The sequence below is a fragment of the Zingiber officinale genome, chromosome 1A (assembly GCF_018446385.1).
Source record: "Zingiber officinale cultivar Zhangliang chromosome 1A, Zo_v1.1, whole genome shotgun sequence".
Classification (NCBI taxonomy): Eukaryota; Viridiplantae; Streptophyta; class Magnoliopsida; order Zingiberales; family Zingiberaceae; genus Zingiber; species Zingiber officinale.
The window spans coordinates 93,384,479-93,408,057 of NC_055987.1; the positions used below are offsets into that span (position 1 = coordinate 93,384,479).

General features: G+C 37.8%; 1 long non-coding RNA gene across 3 annotated transcripts; it reads right to left on the reverse strand.

Moving 5' to 3' along the window:
• Window positions 1-19,438: 19,438 nt before the first annotated feature.
• LOC122006904 lies at window positions 19,439-23,290 on the reverse strand. Of its 3 annotated transcripts, none has more exons than XR_006118795.1 (4): window positions 22,791-23,287; window positions 22,650-22,705; window positions 22,447-22,543; window positions 19,439-19,475 (listed from the first exon to the last, which is right to left on the reverse strand). It is a non-coding gene; the product is annotated as an uncharacterized LOC122006904 (long non-coding RNA). The 3 variants fall into 3 exon arrangements; XR_006118794.1 differs by lacking the exon at window positions 19,439-19,475 and having other exon boundaries at window positions 21,871-22,543; window positions 22,791-22,855; window positions 23,192-23,290; XR_006118791.1 differs by lacking the exon at window positions 19,439-19,475 and having other exon boundaries at window positions 21,871-22,543; window positions 22,791-23,289.
• Window positions 23,291-23,579: the final 289 nt, after the last annotated feature.

A 23,579-nucleotide genomic window follows, 5' to 3' on the forward strand; every position in this document is an offset into this window, starting at 1 on the left:
GAACCACGAGCCCATAAGGCAAGTAAACATATAGAGCGCAAGTACCACCTGATACGAGACATCGTCAAGCGAGGAGAAGTTGTCGTCGCCAAGATTGCATCAGTAGATAACCTGGCAGATCCTTTCACTAAGGCCCTTCCGGCGAAAGCTTTTGATCGGCATGTGGAGGGGATGGGAATCAGATGTATGGCAACAGATATGGCAGCTTAGTCTTTTATTATAAGTGAGAGATTGTTGGAGTGTATACTAAAAGCCTAGCTTTTGTAAACATTTATTTTTGAAATAAAAGAATCACATTGGTCAATATCTACATTTATTTATTAAATGTAATTGTTCAATTAATTTATATAGTAGACAACATGGTGTGTGGTGTCACACAAAGAAGATCATGTTGACGGTTCTTTATAAATTATAAACAGTTGCTCATGACTAAGATGGAAAGGAACGAACCATCGGAATAGTCGTAGTGTAATTAAATATTAGTTTATCTTGATTAATAAATTATACTGGTACACTCTAAGTGTATTGAGTATGACCATTTAGGTAAGTTCTTTTTGTACTGACTTAATAAAAGAACTAAACCTTAGTTATTATGGAAGTGTGTGCTTTTAATTTTAATATAATAACAAGCACATTTATTTAATATTTATTTCTTTGACTTATCAAAGGGTGAGGTTTAGCTCAATAAATCAATATGTCTGATAAGTTGGGAAATGATATTACTTATAGTGTGTGTTGTTGATTATAGAAGGAATCTGTGTCCTAGTTATCTAGGTTGAAAATGTCCCTAAGAGGAGCTCATAAATCAGAATAATTATATCCGATATAACTAAATACTATGAATTTAATTACTCCATTTGGTCAACTTACATTTACCTGGTCCTCTAATTATGATATACAAGCCTTTTGGTCAATTAAACCGCATTGGTTGGTCGACTAAAGTTGTTACTGAACCACCTGTCCTAGTTTGTGAATGGTCGACTAAATTTGTTAGTCCACCAACTATCTTAGTTTGGTCAAATACCTTTGACCTATTTTGTCGTGACTCCTTCCACTAGCAGTAGTCGTTCATTAACAAATGTTTTGGTTGGCTAAACCCTTTAGTTCACCGGACGTAAACTCTTGACCAATTAAACTAGTGGCCGACTAATCATAAACCATTGGTCAACCGCACCTCATACAACAAGTTTATATTAGATTTCTACTATCTTAGCTATCTAATCCTCAATTGAGTGTCTTAGTTTGATTGTTAATTTGAATTTAATCCATCTACAGACTGAGTCCAACTAGGTTGAGCTCTACCCTTGCCCAATTATAAGTTCACTCCACCCTCAATCTCATAATAGTTGCCTTTTACCATCTTTAATAGCCTTGCTTCAATTTTTTTTGGCAATTTACTAAACGATGTAGTTAGGTTTTCAAATTTACTAAAAGGTACACACTACTTTAGTATTTACCAAAGGCGCACCTTTTTACAGTGCTTTTCCCATTCTACCCTTCTGACAAATTTAACTATTTTTCTTTTTCTTTTCTCTATCATTTCTCTCTCTCTTCTCTTTCCTCCTATACACACAATATCTCTTCTCTTTCTTCTCCTCTTTTCGCTTTCCTATCTTTTGCATGCATGATAACATGAAATTAAAAAGCCTCTTGAGAAACCAATTCTTCTAAAAATATTTTAACACCCCTGAAAAATAAAAATAAGCAATGGATAGTACTGTTTGACTCCTTACAGCCTTAGAATCCATAGGACCTGAAATAAGTCCAATCGGACATATCTAGGTCCATAAGTGGATTCTGATCGAAACTCACTGATGGATTTACATAGGTCTGATTGGACTCATTTGAAGTTTTGTGAATTTATGAGGTTATAAGTGTAACACCCATAAAATTATAAGATAAGTATATGGGTGTTATTTGCTTTAGAGCATAAAAGTAAGAAGAATCAAAAGAAAAAGAAATAAGAGAAATAAAAAGAGAGGTGAAGGTTTGAACCTTGGACCTCTCACAAAGGATAGAAATAAAATTGTATGATAACCACTAGGATAATGAATAACATATGAATGAAAAATGATGGAAATTGTAGTTAAAAGTGAGGATATAATTAAGTAAGGGAACAAGAGAAAATCAAGTAGCTTTCTTCCTCTTGTTTACCTCTTGGTTAAGAAAAGGAATAAGCAAAAGATAAGTTGTCTTTTCTTTTTTTTTTCTCTTTTCTCTCTATTTTTCATGGGAATTAAGAGAGTGAGGATGAGAAGAATTAAGGGAGATGAATGGGGACATATTCTCATTAGGAAAGGATATAAATGAATTAAAGAGAAAGGGAAGCAAAGTTCATCTTTGTTTCTTCCACCTACTTAGCATAAAAAGGAAAGAGAGGAAAGGATTTCATTTTCTTCCTTCTTCCTCACCATTGCCGAAACTAGAGCTCTCCTCCCTCATCTCCAAAAGCCAAGTTTAGGTTTTCTCTCTAAGAGAAAACTAAATTTCAAGAAGGAGCCTTCAAGGTGTACCCTTCCAAGCAAGAGAAATCAAAAGGAGTGCTAGAAGAAGAAGCTCTCTTCTTCCTCTTCACCAAGGGTACCATTTCCTTAGGGATCAACAAGTGAACACTAGGTAAGCTTCCCCTCACCTGTGGTACAATAGCTCATATGATTTTCATGAAGATAGATTGCTTAAAAACCTAGGGTTGCTTCATGGAAATTTCGGCCAAGACAAAAGGAAGAGTCTAAGAAATTTTAAACTAGATATGCTTATTATATTTCTTGTGACATGTATCTTGTGTAGGAGGTTAATCTAATGTTTCCATGCTAGAATGATTAATGAGAACTTAGATCCATGAACCTTAGACTCTCGGCCAAGCATGAACAAGAGGACTAGGTAAGCTTAAGACTCAAACTAAACATGCTCCCTTGTTCTTGTGTTATGTACCCTATGATAATGGTGTTGTTAACTTTTTCTCTTACTTGTATGTTGATTGAAACTCCATTTTCATGCTCATGAATATTCGGCCATGGAAGAACTAAAGCCTAGGAGAGCTTTAAACCTAAAACTAAGCATGCTATGATTTTTCCTGAGACAAGATATGAAGCTAAAATGTTATGCCCATGATTGTATGTTGGTTTGAACTCTATTTCATGCTTATGAAGATTCGGCCATGTTGAGATTTGAGGCCTAGGAAAGTTTAAAATAAGTCTAAGATGCTCATGACCTTCTTGATGAAATGATATGAAACTAGTTTGATGTTCTTATGTTTGCTTGTTACATAGAAATTTGGTTACATATGACTTTCGGCCACACAAAGTTTTAAGGCTAGGATGCTTAGATTTTAAACTAAGTTTACTCATGTTGTTTCTTGTAATGATGACATGAAAATTGTGTAGGGTTTCCATGCTTTTAGGCCACATGAAAAACAAATCTATGCCTCACATGTTTCGGCCACTATTGGTCTAAAGGCCTAGGGAAACTTAGAACCCAACTTAGATATGCTCATGATGTTTCTTGTAATAAATGCTATGAAATGTGTTTGTGGTTTCCATGCTCTTATGCCACTAGAAACCTAGTTTCCATGCTTAACATGTTTCGGCCACCTTAAATTAATGGGCTTAGGAAGTTTGGAACTTGAACCAAATGTGCTTATGATGTTCCTCAAGAAATGTGTAGGATATTGGCTTAAGGTTCAACACTTTCATGCTACTTGTAACCTAGAATGAGGCTTGCTAGGGTTCGGCCATGATAAGGTTAGAAGCTTAGGGAACTTAGAACCCAAACTAAACATGCTCAAGTTGTTCCTTATGAAATATGATATGATATAAGTTTAGGGTTTACATGTTTGCATGTTGCTAAGAACTTGTTTACTCTTCATGAAGGTTTCGGCCATGAAAGAATTAGAAACCTAGGAGGGCTTAAAATTTAGGTTAATATGCTTATGATCTTTCTTATGATAGGATGTGAAGTTATCATGAGATTATTATATTTGTATGTTGTCTAGAGTTCATGTCCCTACTCTTGAACTTTCGGCCATAATAAGTTTAGTGAACTAGGTGTGCCTCACATGCTATGTTATGAATTAAGAGATGTTATTTAATGATTTCATGTATGATTATGACTTTCTATGATAGGTGATATGTTCATTATGTATGCTTATGATCCATGCATGTGCTATGTGCCCAATTATGCATGCTTTATGATATGATAAATGACATGTTCATTATGTATGCTTATGATCCATGCATGTGCTGTGTGCCCAAATATGCATGCTTTATGATATGATAAATGACATGTTCATTATGTATGCTTATGATCCATGCATGTGTTGTGTGCCCAAATATGCATGTTTTATGATATGTTAAGAAATATGATATGCATGAAATGATAAGAACTATGATATGTATGACATGCTACTTTACTTTATGTATGGCTTGTACTCCTTATTTGAATTAGGCCACATGTTTTAATAGAGAGTTTTAAAAGTTTTAAAACTTTCCTTTTTTAACCATCCTCATGGTTTAAGAAAAAAGTAAGATAGGTTTTAAAATTTAAATTTTCTATCATCATGTTAAAAAAGAAAATTTTATAAGAAAAGTTTTAAATTTTAAAACATGGTTTTAATTTTTAGAACTTTCCTTTTTTTAAATCCTACTTTAGGAAAGAGAGCTTGTAAAATTTTATAAGAGTTTTTCTTCTAATAAATTTTATAAAAAATATTTTTCCTTTTTCCCTTGATGAGGTGGCCGGCCACCTTGCTTGGTGCCCAAGCAAGGGGCCGACAATAATTAAAATTAAAATAAAATCATCATCCAACTAATTTGGTGATTAATTCAATCAAGAGGAAAGAAAAGGAAAAAATAAAAGGAAAAAGGAAAAACTCTTGGAAGATTTTAATTTTTGTAAAAATTATTCCTTTATTTACCTTGGGCAAGTAATATAAAAGAAGGGGTGAGGAGGCCTCATGAGATACAACTCTTATTCTCTTGCTTGGAGACTCTCTTGGTGTGGCCGACCCTCTCCCTTCTCTTTTCCCTTTTGCTCTCTTCTCCTTGGTGGTGGTGGTGGCAAGATTTTAGAAGAAGAGGAAGAAGCTTTTGGGTGGTGTTCATCTTGGAGGATCGTCGCCCACACGACGTCCAAGGCGAGGCGAGGAATATAGCAGAAGATCTCGAGGTCATTAGCTTACAAAGAGAAGGTATAACTAGTAATTTTCTTCCGCATTATACTAGTTATTTTCTTTGTAAGAATTCTAAATACAAGAGGTAATTAGATCTAGTTTATCGAATTTATTTTTCGAGTTTGTGTTTTCTTCTTTTTCGAATTTGTGATTCGATTGTTCTTTTTGGTTAACTTAGAGTTATTTAAGGAAATTAAATATTAGATTTCCTTAAAAGGCTTTATCTAGGCGGTGATGGTTGCTCCCATATCCAAGAAGGCCATGTGCCTCGCCATGCAGTCCTGGAAGCCAATTTTAGAAATTAATATTTAATGGAATTAATAACATAGGTAGATTTGAATCAATAGTGTAAAGTTCCGCTTGCGATTCAAATCTAAACCATTAAGAACAGATAAGTTAAATTTGGAATCAATGATGTTAAGTTCCCTCTGCGATTCCTAATTTAACTTCTAAAGAACATAATAGGTTATTTAAGGAAAGGTTCAACACTTGTACAAAAATTTTTTTACAGTGGAACCGGTACATTTTCCTAGGACTAACCAACACTTAGTACCAACAGTACAAGATGAAATTTCACAAGAAACTGCAACACATATCACAAATGATACACAACAACAGATAGTGCATTGTCGTAGTGGGAGGGTTGTTAGGCAACCTAAAAGATTCATGTTTTTGGGAGAGTCGTCAGACTTGGTCCCAGGTAAACATGAACCTGATCCCCAAACATACGACGAAGCACTCCAAGATATAGATGTAGCATCTTGGTAAAGAGCGTTGAATTCTAAAATAGAATCTATGTATTCTAATACGGTCTGGGAGCTTGTAGAACCACCGAATGGTGTAAAAGTCGTTGGATGTAAGTGGATCTATAAAAGAAAAAGAGGGACAGATGGGAAGGCGAAAACCTTCAAAGCAAGGCTTGTTGCAAAAGGGTACACTCAGAAAGAGGGAATTGATTATGAGGAAACTTTTTCACCGGTAGCAATGCTTAAGTCTATCTGGATACTCTTATCTATTGCCGCTCATATGGATTATGAGGTTTGGCAAATGGATATCAAGACAGCTTTCTTTAACGGAAGTCTTGAAGAAAACATCCATATGAAGCAACCAGAGGGGTTCATTAAAAAAGGCAAAGAGCATCTAGTGTGCAAGCTAAATCAGTCTATTTATGGACTGAAGCAAGGTTCAAGGTCTTGGAACATCCGGTTTAATGAAGAAATCCAATCATATGGATTTATTCAGTGACCGGATGAGTCTTGTGTATACAAGAAGTGTGATGGAAACGTGGTAGTATTTCTTATACTATACGTAGATGACATTTTGTTAGTTGGAAACAATATCAAAGTGTTGTCGGAAGTAAGGGTATGGTTGTCCAAGCAATTCGATATGAAGGACTTAGGAGAATGCACACATAATGTTGGGATCAAAGTAATAAGGGATCGTAAAAAAGGATGTTGTGCTTGTCCCAAGCTTTATATATTGATACAATCCTTGCTCCTTTTAGCATGCAAGACTCCAAGAAAGGTTTTCTACCTTTTAGACATGGAATAGCTTTATCTAAAGAGATGTCTCCGAAGACATCAAAGGAGATAGAGGATATGAAGGCAGTTCCTTATGCTTCAGCTGTCGAAAGCCTAATGTATGCTATATTATGCACGAGATCGGATATCTGTTTTGTCGTGGGCATGGTTAGCAAATATCAAAGTAACCCTGGACAAAGACATTGGACTGTTGTAAAGCATATATTGAAGTACCTGAGAAGGACTAGAGATTATATGTTGGTATGCCATGCAGGCAGATGATTTGCTCCCTGTGGGTTACACGGATTTAGACTTCCAATTGGATAGGGATAATAGTAAGTCAACCTCAGGATTTGTGTTTACTTTAGGAGGTGAAGCCATAACTATGGAGGAGTGTTAAGAATAGATGCTTTTCAGACTCCACCATGGAAGTTGAGTATGTGGCGGCCTCAGAGGTAGCCATAGAAGCTGAATGGCTCAGTAACCTCATGATGGACTTAGATGTGATTCTTGGTTTGCCCAAAATAATTTGGTGCAGTAGCAAACTCGAACGAACCACAAGCCCATAAGGCAAGTAAACACATAGAGCGCAAGTACCACCCAATACGAGACATCGTATAATGAGGAGAAGTTGTTGTCACCTAGATTGCATCAGATGATAACCTGAAAAGATCCTTTCACTAAGACCCTTAAGGCAAGAGCTTTTGATGAGCATGTTGAGGGATTGGGAATCAGATGTATGGCAGGGTATATGGCAGCATAGTCTTTTAGTATAAGTGGGAGATTGTTAGAGTGTATACTAAAAGTCTAGCTTTTTGTAAACATTTATTTTTGAAATAAAAGAATCACATTGGTCACATATCTATATTTATGCTAAGTGTAGTTGTTCAATTAATTTATATTGTAGATAACATAATGTGTGGTGTCACACACAGAAGATAATGTTATCAGTTCTTTATAAATTATAAATAGTTGCTCACGACTAAGATGGATAGGAACAAACCATTGGAATAGTCGTAGTGTAATTTGGTATTAGTTTATCTTGACTATAATATTACACTAGTACACTCAGAGTGTATTGAGCTAGACCATTTAAGATAAGTTCTTTTTATACTGACTGAATAAAAGAATAAGACCTTTGTTATTATGGAAGTGTGTGCTCTTAATCATGATATAATAACAATCACATATACTTAATATTCATTTCTTTGATTTATCAAAGGGTGTGATTTAGTTCGATAAATCAATAGGCCCGATAAGTTGAGAAATGGTATTATTTATATGGTGTATTATTGATTATAGAATGAAACTGTGTCCTAGTAATCAAGGTTGATAATGTCCCCAAGAGGAGCTCATAAGGATTGTCATGTTAAACCTATAGGTGGACTTAGTCTGACACGACAATAAGATTGAGTGGTACTACTCTTGGACTAAGATATTAATTAAAGTGAGTTGTCAGTAACTCATTTAATTAGTGGACATTCGACATCTTAAACACAGGGAGATTAACACACTCATGATAAGGAACCCAAAATGTAATTTTGGATTGGTGCAGTAGTTCAATAATAATTCTTTAGTAGTATGAATTATTATTGATGAAATTAAGTTGGGTGTTCGGGGCGAACACGGGAAGCTTAATTTCATCAGAAGATCAAAACCAATTCCTCCTCTCGGTCCCTATCGTAGCCTCTTATATATAGAGAATTATATCCACTAAATACCCACTTCCTACCCACCCTTAGGTGGCCGGCCAAGCAGGCTTGGAGCCCAACCTTGGGCCGACCAAGCCAAAGGCTTGAGCCAAGTAGGTTGGCCGGCCATAGCTTGGAGCCCAAGCTTGGTGTGGCCGACCACTATAAAATTAACAGGATTTTATTTTTAAAATCTTTCTTATGTGGATGTCATGGTTTTAAAAGAGAGTTTTAAATTTAAATCTTTCCTTTTATAGCTTTCTACAAAAGATTAAGAGAAATGTTTGATATCTTTCCTTATTTATAGTTAAAAGGAAGATTTTAATTTTTGATAAAACTTTCCTTTTTTGTAACCATCCTCATGATTTTAAAAGAGAGTTTTAAAATTTAAATATTTCCTTTTATAGTTTCTACAAAAGATTAAGAGAAAAGATTTGATATCTTTCCTTATTTGTAGATTGAAAGAAAGATTTTAATTTTAAAGAAAACTTTCCTTTTTGAAAATCATCCACATGTTTTAATAGAGAAATTTTAATTTATAAAAGTTTCCTTTAATAACCAACCATGAAGGGAATTTTTTAAAGAGAAATTTTTATTTTAAAAATTTCCGGAAATAAAGAAGGAAATTTTAATTTTGTGTTTAAAACTTGCCTTATTTGGAGCATGTGAAGGGGTCGGCCATGAGAAGGGTTTAAAGGAATTTTTAATTAAATTTTCCTTATTAACCAATGGCAAGGGAAATAAGGGAATTTAATAATAATTAAATTTCTTTATTTGTTAAGACCAAGGAATATAAAAGAGATGGTAGAGGTGCCTCACCTCACAACATATCATCTAGTATTCCTCTATTCTCTTCCTTGGTGTGGCCGACCCTATTCTCTTCTCCTTTTCTCTTCTTCTTTAGTGGGCGGTGCATCCTTCTCTTGGAGTTCTTGTGGTGGTCGGTTCTTGTTAGGAGAAGAAGGAGAGAAAGGAGGCTTTGCCCTTGCATCCCTTGGAGGTTGAAGCACTACAAGAAAAAAGCTAATAGACAACGCTTTTAAAGCGTTGTCTTTGTGCCTAAAAAAGCGTTGTTAAAGGCACTGTTGTTAAAAGTATGCTCAACGACAACACTTTTAAAGCGTTGTCGTTTGTAGTGAAGACAACGCTTTAAAAGCGTTGTGTATTTTTTGCAAAAACATCATCTTAGCAACGCTTTAAAAGCGTTGTTGTTTTTGGCAAAGACAACACTTGTGCAACGCTTTAAAAGCGTTGTCTTTTTAAAATAAAAATAAAAGAATCTATTTACAAAATCATTTTTTTTATATTTACAAAATTATTAATTTTCTTTTACCATGTCTAGATTTGAATTTGACATATAAAATAACATTAATTAGCTCAGCTAATGATTTCAAACTCGTACCAAAACAATAGAATTCAATTACAAAGTATTAGTATTTACAGGAGAATTCAACTATACACAAAGACTAAATAGTTCTGTTTCAAAGTAGATAGTGACATTCGAATTTAAAACAAAAAAAAGCACAAAATAGCTAGTCGGCCTCGAAGACAACGATCTGCATGCTTACTTCTACTAGATATACTGATCAAAAAGGATTGTCGGCTTGAGACTGGGATAAAACATCTACCACTATGTATCTGCCACAGAAAATAATACCATCAATATTATGCAAAAGAAATTTTCACTCTTAAAGTTGAAAACAAAGGTCATAGTTCACACCATACAACAATGAGAAAATTTGGATTGAGAAAGACAGAAGAAAGAAATGGATCTTTGGCAAGTAAATTAGTGCACAAGAAAAAAGGCAACCAAAGCCACACATGATTCTATACATAGAACCTAGAATGATATCTTGGATTGGTTTTATATTTTACTTGCTACATTTCTTTAACAGGCATATTAATGCTATAAATCACATAGATATATTTTTCTCGCATTACTGAAATTCCTTCTCATTGTCAAATGTTTGACAAGATAATAAGTAGTCCTCATCTATTGAAAAAGCAACAGTAAGATACATCTACAGACTATATTATTTGTCATTCATTGCATATCATTCTTTGTTTGGCAAATCATATAGCATAAAACACATTCTAGTACATTCACCAGCCATGCTCACCAGGCATCCATCAATACAAATTGTTCTGAACATATGGTAAGGTCTCATAATGCATAAAAAAGCGTTGTTTTCTTAATAGAAGATAAGAAGTTTAAACTATTGTCTTTTAATACCAAAGACAAATAAAAGATAAATGAAAATAAATATATTTTCATTACAGATGAGATAATCATCCAATGACAAACTATATATGCATGTCAACAATTTGCAAGGAAAAGTAGGAAACTCACTTATTCATAGTCTGGATTTTTTATCCAATCTAATCTAGAGCATGGAAAGTAAAAACACATCAAGTAAACATCTAGTGAAACAAAAACTAGAGCATGTAACAAAATCTAAACTAATTGCATTCAAATAAAGAACAAACATCATAGGAACATAAATCACTAAACTAACATGCATTACATGGAATTAAACTAAAGAAAATGTATCAACTAAAATCTATATAATGGAAGAGACATTTAATCAAACACTTGATGTGCATGAGTCAATGAAATCATAATGTGTGCAAATTGAAACATAGGAGGTCAAATTAATACAAGCACTTAACATTCACATAAAACATTACTCAATATGAAAGACAACATGAAGAAAAACATAGAACGAAACCTAAAGCATGAAATGAAATCTACATAAAGCTCTAAAATAGAAAAGACTCAATCAGCTAACCTATCAGCATCCAAAGGGTTTTCCTATGAACAATAGCATTTCACTTTTTAGCTATCCTTACCCCTGATAAACTATTGCGTGGTTTGATGGAAAGAGCTTGACAGATGTGAAGAATTCACAACAGGTTTATGTTTATTTCTCACTGTAACAACCTACCCTTCTTACTTCTACTCTCTAAGGGCGAATGTCACCTAACTACAACTCTCTATCTAGTGTCACTGACGCTATTATTAGAGTCAGTTAGATTTATCACGGTTCAGAGGAATTCCTACCAAAAAATTTCGGCAGAATCTCCCCTGTACCGGTGACCAAATCCATAATACACAAGATATATATACGCAGCCACAGGCGGCTGGAACTCATTTTTCCCAACCACGCAGTTATAAAACAACAGTAAAGACAACCAACTATTTCACTCCACAAATAATTAAAGTGACTAAATGCATATGCGGAAATAAACTCAACTACAATCTCACAAACTTCATAATAGTGTTAAAGGAAAGAACTAAAACATAAACTCTAATCAAATAGGTCCTGCAAGTTTGATAATACTCTCTGGATCTCTCCATAGTCGCAGTCATCACACACCTTCATCACCACCACCATCCTGTCGTCTCCCTTCATATCTTAGCTTTTCCTTTATCTGCGGTAGGAGGAAAAAGAAAAGATCTATAAGCGAAAACGCTTAGTAAGTACTAATCTATCTCACAAAACTCGAAATGCATAAATGTAATGCAATAATACTGAAACTGAAATGCTAAAGTCAATCTGCATGTGCTCATGGTATACAGAAAAATGAAACTGAATACTAAACATGCTCACTATCTAATAGGATAATAAAAAATGAACACTGTAAGCTTAGAATTAAAGAAACTAACTTTTTATTTATTCTAAGCATAAAACTTATTATATTTTCTTATATCCTTGTAATAGAAATTAATCTTTTAATTTCTATCTTTTACTTTCTTCTTCTTTCTTTCTTTCTTTCTTTTGGTTTTCTTTTCTTTGGGCCCAGGCTTAGTACCATCTCATGCGCGTTCCCTAATAGGTTGGGGTTGCGAGCCACCAATCCTAAAAGAGCAGACCTCGGTCTACCAGGGCCAAGACCTCGGAAATGGTCACCTGGATTTGTTTAACGACAAGCTCTTGGATGTCGGGTACTAGCCTCTTGCTTGACTTACTTGTTATCTTTCTTATTCTTTTATCTTCCTTATTATCTTTTATTAAAGATTGTGGGAGTCCTTTAAATATACTTAACAAGTATGGGTGTATAATCAACTAACCATGCTATATAATAGAATAAAACAAGTAACTTAAAGCTTACTGATCATGCTATAAGCTAAACTAAAGAAAGCAATTTAAAGCCTTTGAATCATACGGTGAAAACATGGCAAAGGATGCTATTTTAGTGCTTCTAAACATGCTGTAAAATCAAGTATGGAATGATTCTAATCATGCTATAAATAAAGCAAAAGGAAGCTAACTTTGGGCTTTCTAAGTATGCTGTAATAAAAGCAATATATGTAACTCTACACTTTCTATCATGTTGTAGAAACAGAGCATGGAATGCTACTTTAAGGGCTTCTAAACCTGCTATTAAAACATGACAAAGAATACTACTTTAAGGCCTTTAAACATGCTATACAAAATAAGGTAACATGCTACTTTAAACTTCTTAAACATGCTATAAACGAAGCGTAAAGGAAACTAATTTCTTGGCCTTCTAAGTATGCTGTAAAGACAAGTATAGGATGCTACTTAGAAATTCTCATCATGCTATAATGGAAGCAAAGGAATGCGACTCAGGTTTTATAAGCATGCTGTCCAAAATATTTACTTATCAAACTTAAGTATGTACAACATGACCCTAAAGCAAAGAGGTTCATGAACAACATACGCTCAAGAATAAAATGCATACAATTCTAATTAGCACTAAACCATTCTACTTGCTCAATTAGCCTAGATGATACTTGGAGTTCCCTATGCAGGTCACGGCATAAACCCAAACTTCATGTGCAGGTCACGGCAGGTATCAAGGCTTCCTGTGCAGGTCTCGGCAGCACTCGGATGGCACCAAAAATCCACCCACTTCAACCCCGCAAGCTCAAATCATGCTAGACTTAGGCTTAAAACCGAAATCTACAAACCCTAATGTTAAAGGATGTTGTTCGGCTATGAACAGGGCATGGAAAGGAAACAAAACCGAGCTTACAAATCTACACGGCAAGCAAAAATCCGAAAGCAACCATACCAAACGAAGCAACTCCTACCACAGGTGAGAGTAGTACTTACTTGCTCTCTTGGACTTACAATCGGAGAAGAGGTCTCTAGGGTTTCGGCTAGCTTCAAGTCTCGGCGTTCCTTTATGTCCGCGTGCTCCCTTTGACGAGAGAAGCTCGGGTCCAAGAGGAGCTCACGGCAGTGTCCTTGTCCGACCGCCGGAGGCGAAGCCCGAGCGGCGGCTGCGATTTCGCCCGAGAGGAAGTCGGCGCCGCGAGAGAGGAAGGGATCGCGAGATTAGGTTACGGGAATACTCCCCTTCTCCCCTTAACTTATCCCTTCTATAACCTAGGTTTAACTTTGCCCTTTACTATGACTCATATATATCCGCTTCATACTTATTAACAAACCACGCGTAGCCCAGTTGGTTGGCTGCGTCCGATTAGGTCGGGTTCGGCCGGAGGTCTTGGGTTCGAGTCTCACCTTCAACGATTTTTGTCACAACTTCTTTTCTTTTTGTAACCCTACCAAACGACCTCCAAAAATTACGTAAAAATACTTTAAAAATTCCTAAAAATCTCTAGAATATTTTAAAAGTATTTCCAAATATTTTTTGGACTTTTAGAACTTAAAATAGGGAAAATTGGGTCGTTACAATCCCCCATACCTTATAAAAAGTTCATTCTCGAACTTAGAATAGCTCTGGATACTTCTGTCTCATACTGTCCTCCCGCTCCCAAGTGACTTCCTCGTGCTTCTGGTTCTGCCAGATGACCTTCACTAGTGGTACTTCTTTATTTCTTAGTCTCTTAACTGCTCTATCCACTATCCGTGTAGGTCTGCTCTCATAGCTAAGATCCTCTTGGATCTGCACTGACTGAGGCTGAATCACTTGGCTCGGGTCATGAAGACACTTCTTTAGCATAGAGACATGAAATACATTGTGTATTGCTGACATGTCTTGCGGTAAGTCCAGCCTATAAGCTACTTTCCCAATCCTCTCTATGATCAGATAGGGTCCTACGTAGCGAGGATTTAATTTGCCCTTCTTGCCAAATCTCATCACTCCCTTCATAGGAGCGACCTTGAGGAAAACCGAATCTCCCACTTGAAATTCCAATGGCCTACGGCGCGTGTCAACATAACTCTTCTGTCTGCTCTGGGCAGTCTCAATTCTCTGTCTGATTTTCTGGATTGCTTGAGTAGTCTCGTCTATCACCTCTGTCTGAATGCCCAGCTCTGCTTCCATCTCTTTTCTCTCTCCTGCTTCTTGCCAGCATATGGGTGATCTGCATTTCCTGCCATAAAGTGCTTCATAAGGTGCCATCTTGATGGTGGCCTGATAGCTATTGTTGTAAGCGAATTCAGCTAAGCACAAATACTTGCACCAACTTCCTTTGAAATCTAGCGCACAAGCTCTGAGCATGTCTTCTAAAATATGATTCACTCGCTCTGTCTGTCCATCAGTCTGTGGATGGAAAGCTGTGCTGAACTTGAGTTTGGTACCTAGTGCATTCTGAACGCACTCCCAAAAGTGTGAGGTGAAGCGCCCATCTCTATCAGAAACGATAGATTTAGGAATTCCATGAAGTCTGACTACCTCTTTAACATATAGCTGGGCCAACTGCTCTATGGAGTGGGACACCTTGATGGCTAGGAAGTGAGCAGACTTGGTCAATCGGTCTACTATTACCCATATCGCATCATATCCATTGGTGGTTCTTGGAAGACCTGTTATGAAGTCCATGGAAATGTCTTCCCATTTCCATTCTGGTATTGGAAGAGGTTGAAGAACTCCTCCTGGTCTCTGGTGTTCTGCTTTGACTCTCTGACATGTCAAGCAGGTACTGACATACTTAGCTACATCTCTTTTGAGTCCTGACCACCAAAATCTCTGTCTCACATCTTGGTACATCTTGGAAGAACCAGGATGCATGGAATATGGTGTACTGTGAGCTTCCTCTAGGATCTTCTTCCTCAGTTCCTCATCATTGGGCACGCAAATGCGACTCCCCTGATAAAGAATTCCGCTATCTGTCACTCTAAACTCTGAGTTGTCTTCTTTCTGTATCCCCTGCTTGATCTTCTGGATGTCCGGATCTTCGCTTTGCTTTCTCTGTATCTCCACAAGCAATGTAGACTCTAAGGTCAATGCAGAGAGCTGTCCTTCGATAATTTCAAGTCCAAAATCTGACAACTCCTTCTGCAGTGGCAGGGCTAGTGATGACAAGGACATCAGGGATGCACTAGATTTTCGGCTGAGTGCATCTGCCACTTTGTTAGCTTTGCCTGGGTGGTAGAGAATTTCACAGTCGTAATCTTTGACCAACTCCAGCCACCTACGCTGTCTCATGTTTAAGTCCTTCTGAGTGAAGAAGTACTTGAGACTCTGATGATCTGTGAAAATTCTACACTGGACCCCATACAAATAATGTCGCCAGAGTTTAAGTGCAAAAACCACAGCTGCCAGCTCGAGATCATGAGTAGGGTAGTTCTTCTCATAGTCTTTGAGTTGTCTGGAAGCATAAGCTATGACTTTTCCTTCTTGCATGAGTACAGCTCCTAAACCCATCTTGGAAGCATCACTGTAGATGTCGAAACTCTTGTCGCTCTGTGGAACAGTCAGAATGGGAGCGCTAATCAATCTCTTCTTTAGCTCTTGAAAACTCTGCTCACATTTATCTGACCATTCGAATCTCTTGTTCTTTCTGGTGAGGGCTGTTAGTGGAGAAGCTATCCTGGAAAAATCCTCCACGAACTTCCTGTAGTACCCTGCTAAACCAAGGAAGCTTCTGATCTCTCGGATGTTCTTGGGTCTACTCCAGTTGTTGACCGCTTCCACTTTGGCTGGATCTACTTGAATGCCTTCTTTAGAAATTATGTGACCTAAAAACGTCACCTGATTTAACCAGAACTCGCACTTAGAGAATTTAGCATAAAGCTGCTTCTGCTGAAGAGTCTGCAGTACTATCCTCAAGTGCGTGTCATGCTCCTCTGGGGTCCTTGAATAGACCAGAATGTCATCGATGAATACAATGACAAATTTGTCAAGATACTCTCTGAACACCTTGTTCATTAAGTCCATGAAGACCGCAGGTGCATTGGTCACTCCAAAAGGCATGACCACAAACTCGTAGTGTCCATATCTGGTCCTGAATGCCGTTCTGGGTATATCTCTTTCTTTCACCTTCAGCTGATGGTACCCAGAGCGCAGGTCTATCTTTGAGAACACCGTCGCTCCTCTTAACTGATCAAATAAGTCATCGATCCTGGGAAGGGGGTACTTGTTCTTGATCGTCACTTGATTCAAAGCTCTGTAATCTATGCACATCCGTATTGATCCATCTTTCTTCTTGACAAACAACACAGGAGCTCCCCAAGGTGAGTGACTAGGGCGAATGAAGCCTTTGTCAAGTAACTCCTGTAGTTGCTCTTGTAACTCTTTCAGCTCTGCTGGGGACATGCGATACGGAGCTTTTGAAATTGGGCCGGTTCCAGGAACCAATTCAATCTCAAATTCCACCTCTCTGTTGGGAGGTAATCCAGGCAGCTCTTCTGGAAATACTTCTGGATACTCGCATACTACCCGGACCTCCTCCTGCTTGGGTCCCTTCTGCTCTGCTGCCTTTACTATGTATGCAAGAAAACCTGCACACCCTTTAGCTAACATCTGGTGTGCTGCTAGGGATGAGAGGAGCTTCTGGGTCTTCCTCCTTGGCACTCCTGTGAACTCAAAAGTTGGCTCACCTTCTGGACTAAAAATTACTTTCTTTCTGCGACAGTCCACTGAGGCACTGTACTTGCTGAGGAAATCCATACCAAAAATGATATCGAAATCCTGCATGGCGAGAACTATTAGATTTACATATAATTCTCGATCTACAATTCTAACCAGTACAGCTCGAAGCCACTGATTGGATTCCATGACTTCTCCAGAAGGTAGGGTTGTCAAAAACTTGGAGTTCGTACTTTCTGTAGGCACCTGTAAACTACTGGCAAAAGGTATCGATATAAAAGAATGGGTCGCCCCAGTGTCAAATAGTACAGTAGCTACGTGCTGGAAAATAACTACTTGACCTGTTACGACCGTGGAGGCACTAGCAGCTTCTTCTTTGGTGAGGGAGAATACTCTGGCTCCATCAAAGGCTGGGACTGGTGGGGCTTCTAACCTTCCTTGACTGATATAGGGTCCCTCCAATGCCGCTCCCATGTGGTGCAACTGTGCAGGCTGGCCTCCATATTGCAATGGCTGTGGCTGAGGTGCTTTGAATTTGTTAGGACACTCTTTAGCCATGTGTCCTTCCTGACCACAGGAGTAACATCCAGTCTTACCCAAAAGACAGGCTCCTGGATGTGTTCTCCCACATTTGGGACAGGGAGGGAGCTTTGTCTGCTTGTTTGCTGGCCCTCCCTTCTGGCTACCTCCTGTGTTCCACTGCTTCCTTTTCCCCTTGCCTTTCCAATTCTGCTTACTTGACTGTGACTTCTGGCTTCCTGCTGTCTTGTCCTCTGTCTTCACCGGCTTATGTTGTGCTCGCTGTGCTTTGATGTTGTTCATGTAATGTTCAGCAATTAGTGCTCTACTGATCAACTCTTCGCCAGTCTGGGGCCGGTGAGCTCCACTACTCACATTCAGTGCTATCTGTGGTCTCAACATTCTGAGCATCAGCCTGACTCGCTCCTTCTCTGTACTTACTAGCTCTGGGCAGAGACGAGCTAGTCTGTTGAACTTCTTGGCTGCTTCTTCCACTGACAAGTCACCTTGTTTGAACTCTATAAACTCCTCGTAGTGCTTGTTGGTAATCTGCAGGTGGAAGAACTCTTCATAGAACTCTGACTGGAAATCTGCCCAGGTCATCTGATCAGCTGCTCTCTTGGTCTTTATCCTCTCCCACCACATACGAGCGTCTCCAGACAGGCAGAAAGAGGCGCACTTGACCTTCTCGACTTCTGGCCAGTCAAGAAGCTCCATAGTGCTCTCTAGTGTTTTAAACCAAGCCTGGGCATCCCAGGGCTCAGTCGTGCCTGAGAAGCTCTCTGGTTTCAGCTTCAGCCACTGTATAAGATAAGCTTCTGGTCTCTGGGGTGCTATGACGGCTCCCTGAGTAGCTGGTGGAGTCTCAGTTACCACTGGGGTCTCTGCAGTGACAGCTGGAGGAGGGGGAGGAACTGCTGGCTGGTTTGCCATCAGATTGGCAATCACTTGCTGCTGCTCTGCTACTTGCCTCTGGAGCTGAGCAACTACTTCAGAAAGGTTGGGCTCAGTTGCTCTAGGCACTTCGTTCTCTCGAGCTGGCTCCTCAGTGTGAGTAGTACGGGGACGTCCTCTTCTCGCCATCTAATTATGCAAGGTAAAGGCTTGATATCTTACTTTAACCCTTCTAATCATACATAAATATGAATAAAGAAAAGGGAAACTAAATCTTTTATCTTACTTTAGTACTAAAAAAAACAAGTACTCTATACTGCAGTTAATAATAAGGAAAGCAGAATAAAGAAAGGATTTAAATACTTTCTTACTTGGGGACGGCGAGGATGATGCTGATGTGTGTGTGATGCTGGAGAATGGAACACTGCTCTGATACCAACTGTAACAACCTACCCTTCTTACTTCTACTCTCTAAGGGCGAATGTCACCTAACTACAACTCTCTATCTAGTGTCACTGACGCTATTATTAGAGTCAGTTAGATTTATCACGGTTCAGAGGAATTCCTACCAAAAATTTCGGCAGAATCTCCCCTGTACCGGTGACCAAATCCATAATACACAAGATATATATACGCAGCCACAGGCGGCTGGAACTCATTTTTCCCAACCACGCAGTTATAAAACAACAGTAAAGACAACCAACTATTTCACTCCACAAATAATTAAAGTGACTAAATGCATATGCGGAAATAAACTCAACTACAATCTCACAAACTTCATAATAGTGTTAAAGGAAAGAACTAAAACATAAACTCTAATCAAATAGGTCCTGCAAGTTTGATAACACTCTCTGGATCTCTCCATAGTCGCAGTCATCACACACCTTCATCACCACCACCATCCTGTCGTCTCCCTTCATATCTTAGCTTTTCCTTTATCTGCGGTAGGAGGAAAAAGAAAAGATCTATAAGCGAAAACGCTTAGTAAGTACTAATCTATCTCACAAAACTCGAAATGCATAAATGTAATGCAATAATACTGAAACTGAAATGCTAAAGCCAATCTGCATGTGCTCATGGTATACAGAAAATGAAACTGAATACTAAACATGCTCACTATCTAACAGGATAATAAAAAATGAACACTGTAAGCTTAGAATTAAAGAAACTAACTTTTTATTTATTCTAAGCATAAAACTTATTATATTTTCTTATATCCTTGTAATAGAAATTAATCTTTTAATTTCTATCTTTTACTTTCTTCTTCTTTCTTTCTTTCTTTCTTTTAGTTTTCTTTTCTTTGGGCCCAGGCTTAGTACCATCTCATGCGCGTTCCCTAATAGGTTGGGGTTGCGAGCCACCAATCCTAAAAGAGCAGACCTCGGTCTACCAGGGCCAAGACCTCGGAAATGGTCACCTGGATTTGTTTAACGACAAGCTCTTGGATGTCGGGTACTAGCCTCTTGCTTGACTTACTTGTTATCTTTCTTATTCTTTTATCTTCCTTATTATCTTTTATTAAAGATTGTGGGAGTCCTTTAAATATACTTAACAAGTATGGGTGTATAATCAACTAACCATGCTATATAACAGAATAAAACAAGTAACTTAAAGCTTACTGATCATGCTATAAGCTAAACTAAAGAAAGCAATTTAAAGCCTTTGAATCATACGGTGAAAACATGGCAAAGGATGCTATTTTAGTGCTTCTAAACATGCTGTAAAATCAAGTATGGAATGATTCTAATCATGCTATAAATAAAGCAAAAGGAAGCTAACTTTGGGCTTTCTAAGTATGCTGTAATAAAAGCAATATATGTAACTCTACACTTTCTATCATGTTGTAGAAACAGAGCATGGAATGCTACTTTAAGGGCTTCTAAACCTGCTATTAAAACATGACAAAGAATACTACTTTAAGGCCTTTAAACATGCTATACAAAATAAGGTAACATGCTACTTTAAACTTCTTAAACATGCTATAAACGAAGCGTAAAGGAAACTAATTTCTTGGCCTTCTAAGTATGTTGTAAAGACAAGTATAGGATGCTACTTAGAAATTCTCATCATGCTATAATGGAAGCAAAGGAATGCGACTCAGGTTTTATAAGCATGCTGTCCAAAATATTTACTTATCAAACTTAAGTATGTACAACATGACCCTAAAGCAAAGAGGTTCATGAACAACATACGCTCAAGAATAAAATGCATACAATTCTAATTAGCACTAAACCATTCTACTTGCTCAATTAGCCTAGATGATACTTGGAGTTCCCTATGCAGGTCACGGCATAAACCCAAACTTCATGTGCAGGTCACGGCAGGTATCAAGGCTTCCTGTGCAGGTCTCGGCAGCACTCGGATGGCACCAAAAATCCACCCACTTCAACCCCGCAAGCTCAAATCATGCTAGACTTAGGCTTAAAACCGAAATCTACAAACCCTAATGTTAAAGGATGTTGTTCGGCTATGAACAGGGCATGGAAAGGAAACAAAACCGAGCTTACAAATCTACACGGCAAGCAAAAATCCGAAAGCAACCATACCAAACGAAGCAACTCCTACCACAGGTGAGAGTAGTACTTACTTGCTCTCTTGGACTTACAATCGGAGAAGAGGTCTCTAGGGTTTCGGCTAGCTTCAAGTCTCGGCGTTCCTTTATGTCCGCGTGCTCCCTTCGACGAGAGAAGCTCGGGTCCAAGAGGAGCTCACGGCAGTGTCCTTGTCCGACCGCCGGAGGCGAAGCCCGAGCGGCGGCTGCGATTTCGCCCGAGAGGAAGTCGGCGCCGCGAGAGAGGAAGGGATCGCGAGATTAGGTTACGGGAATACTCCCCTTCTCCCCTTAACTTATCCCTTCTATAACCTAGGTTTAACTTTGCCCTTTACTATGACTCATATATATCCGCTTCATACTTATTAACAAACCACGCGTAGCCCAGTTGGTTGGCTGCGTCCGATTAGGTCGGGTTCGGCCGGAGGTCTTGGGTTCGAGTCTCACCTTCAACAATTTTTGTCACAACTTCTTTTCTTTTTGTAACCCTACCAAACGACCTCCAAAAATTACGTAAAAATACTCTAAAAATTTCTAAAAAATCTCTAGAATATTTTAAAAGTATTTCCAAATATTTTTTGGACTTTTAGAACTTAAAATAGGGAAAATTGGGTCGTTACACTCACTCAGGAAAATAATGTGTTTGAACTCTTATTTGATGTAAGTTGAAACATGAGTAAATGAAATGACAAAGGTACTCCTCAGAATCTAATGATTTTATCATTTTGAGTTCTCACTAAAAGAACTACATATGATACAAATCCAACTATCTAGGCTAAAAACATCCTGCTATTGTAATTTAGAAACGTGAATTCTATTGCAGGATCAAGAAGAACAGGAGCAAATCTCCTTCATTTAAAGCTAATAAGAATACAAACTAATTTTCGAATTACCATCATAAGAAAAACTTTACACTTCTCAATGTGTACTGAGTCAATGTCCAGCAAGCAATCAACTCAAGCACAATAAAATGAACGTCCAATGATGAACAAAGATTTCCTACGAGCACAGATGGTGTAGATAACTAACTTCCTGAGAAGCAAGATAACAAACATATCAGCATCAGGTGAACATGCAAGGATTCTAATTCACATAGCACATCTTACTATATCAAAGGAAATATTGCATAGTAGTCATTGTTATACCCTGAACACCAAAAGGCAGGGGAATTAATTTTGACTTCACTTATTTATACGTGTGACTATGATTAAGGACAAAAATATGAAGTAGGCCAGTAAAATACACAATAAATAGAACGGGGCAATCCACTAAAATGGCACAAAAACAATTTTAATAATTTAAATTTGGATGGCCAAAGAAAAGGATATTTAAGTGGGAACTCATATTTCCTCAACACACATTCTGCTTTCCAAGTATTGTCTCCTGCATATTTTAGCCTTAGTCCATCCTGTGTCTTCCATTTGCCTAATTGGTAGGCACTTCCAGTAACACCAATCTGCAAAGCATCTCTTTTGATAACTCCAACAAGAAAATATAAGTTGAAAAGTCTGACAAATATTGATTACTTTTTTTCTAATTACAGGAAAGTGGTATAGACTTACTGAAGCTCCGTGTTCTATTTTTGAGCATCTAATCATGAATTGAACAACGATTGAATCTGGGAAAAACATCTGGAATCAGAATCCTTAAACGTATATACATATATGTAATGCGAAACAATGAGAATTTGAACAGTGAAATACCTTGCCAGTCCAAGCTTTTCAGAGAAACATCTGGACCCTCTTCATCAGCGTCCAAGTCATTCTCTCTGCCAAAAATGTAATGACCACCCTTCTTACTACTCTCTAAAGGTGACCACTACTTAACTACTATAGATTCTAAAACAACTAGTGTAGTAAGCTGTACTAAATGTTTCTAGAAAACTTAAAATTTCGACAGAATATCTACTGTTCAGCGGACTAAAATCCAATACATACATCACATGCATTTATAACATAACTATACTAACAGAAACATATCAAAACTATAACTCAAGAAAGCATCAAAGTACTAACTTACTAACAATTACATTATAGCATGCAATCTAGAACCAAAGATAATCTCAAGGACCTAAAATAAATGATGCAGTCTCAAATGTTTTCACCAAAACTCAAAATAACTTAATAATGTTCCCAGATCTCTCCCATAGTCCAGACATCACACGCCCCTCACGCATCTCCTTGTCGCCTTCCTTCGTATACTTTAGCTTTCCCTTTATCTGCAGTAGGAGAAAAATAAATCTATAAGAGAAATGCTTAGTAAGTACTAAACTATCTCACTAAATGTAACGACCCGCCTTCTACTGGCTAGGCTGTAAGGCCGGACCGTCACATTATGTTGTGCTAAACTATTCCATGACCATTACTAAATCTAGGTGTGGAAGCTGTACTAATTAAAATTTTGCTAAACTATTATCTTTTCTCTATTCTACATGTGCTAAGGGGTGTAATCTAAACTATTCATGTCATTATTACCTCCCCTTATGGTCAAGG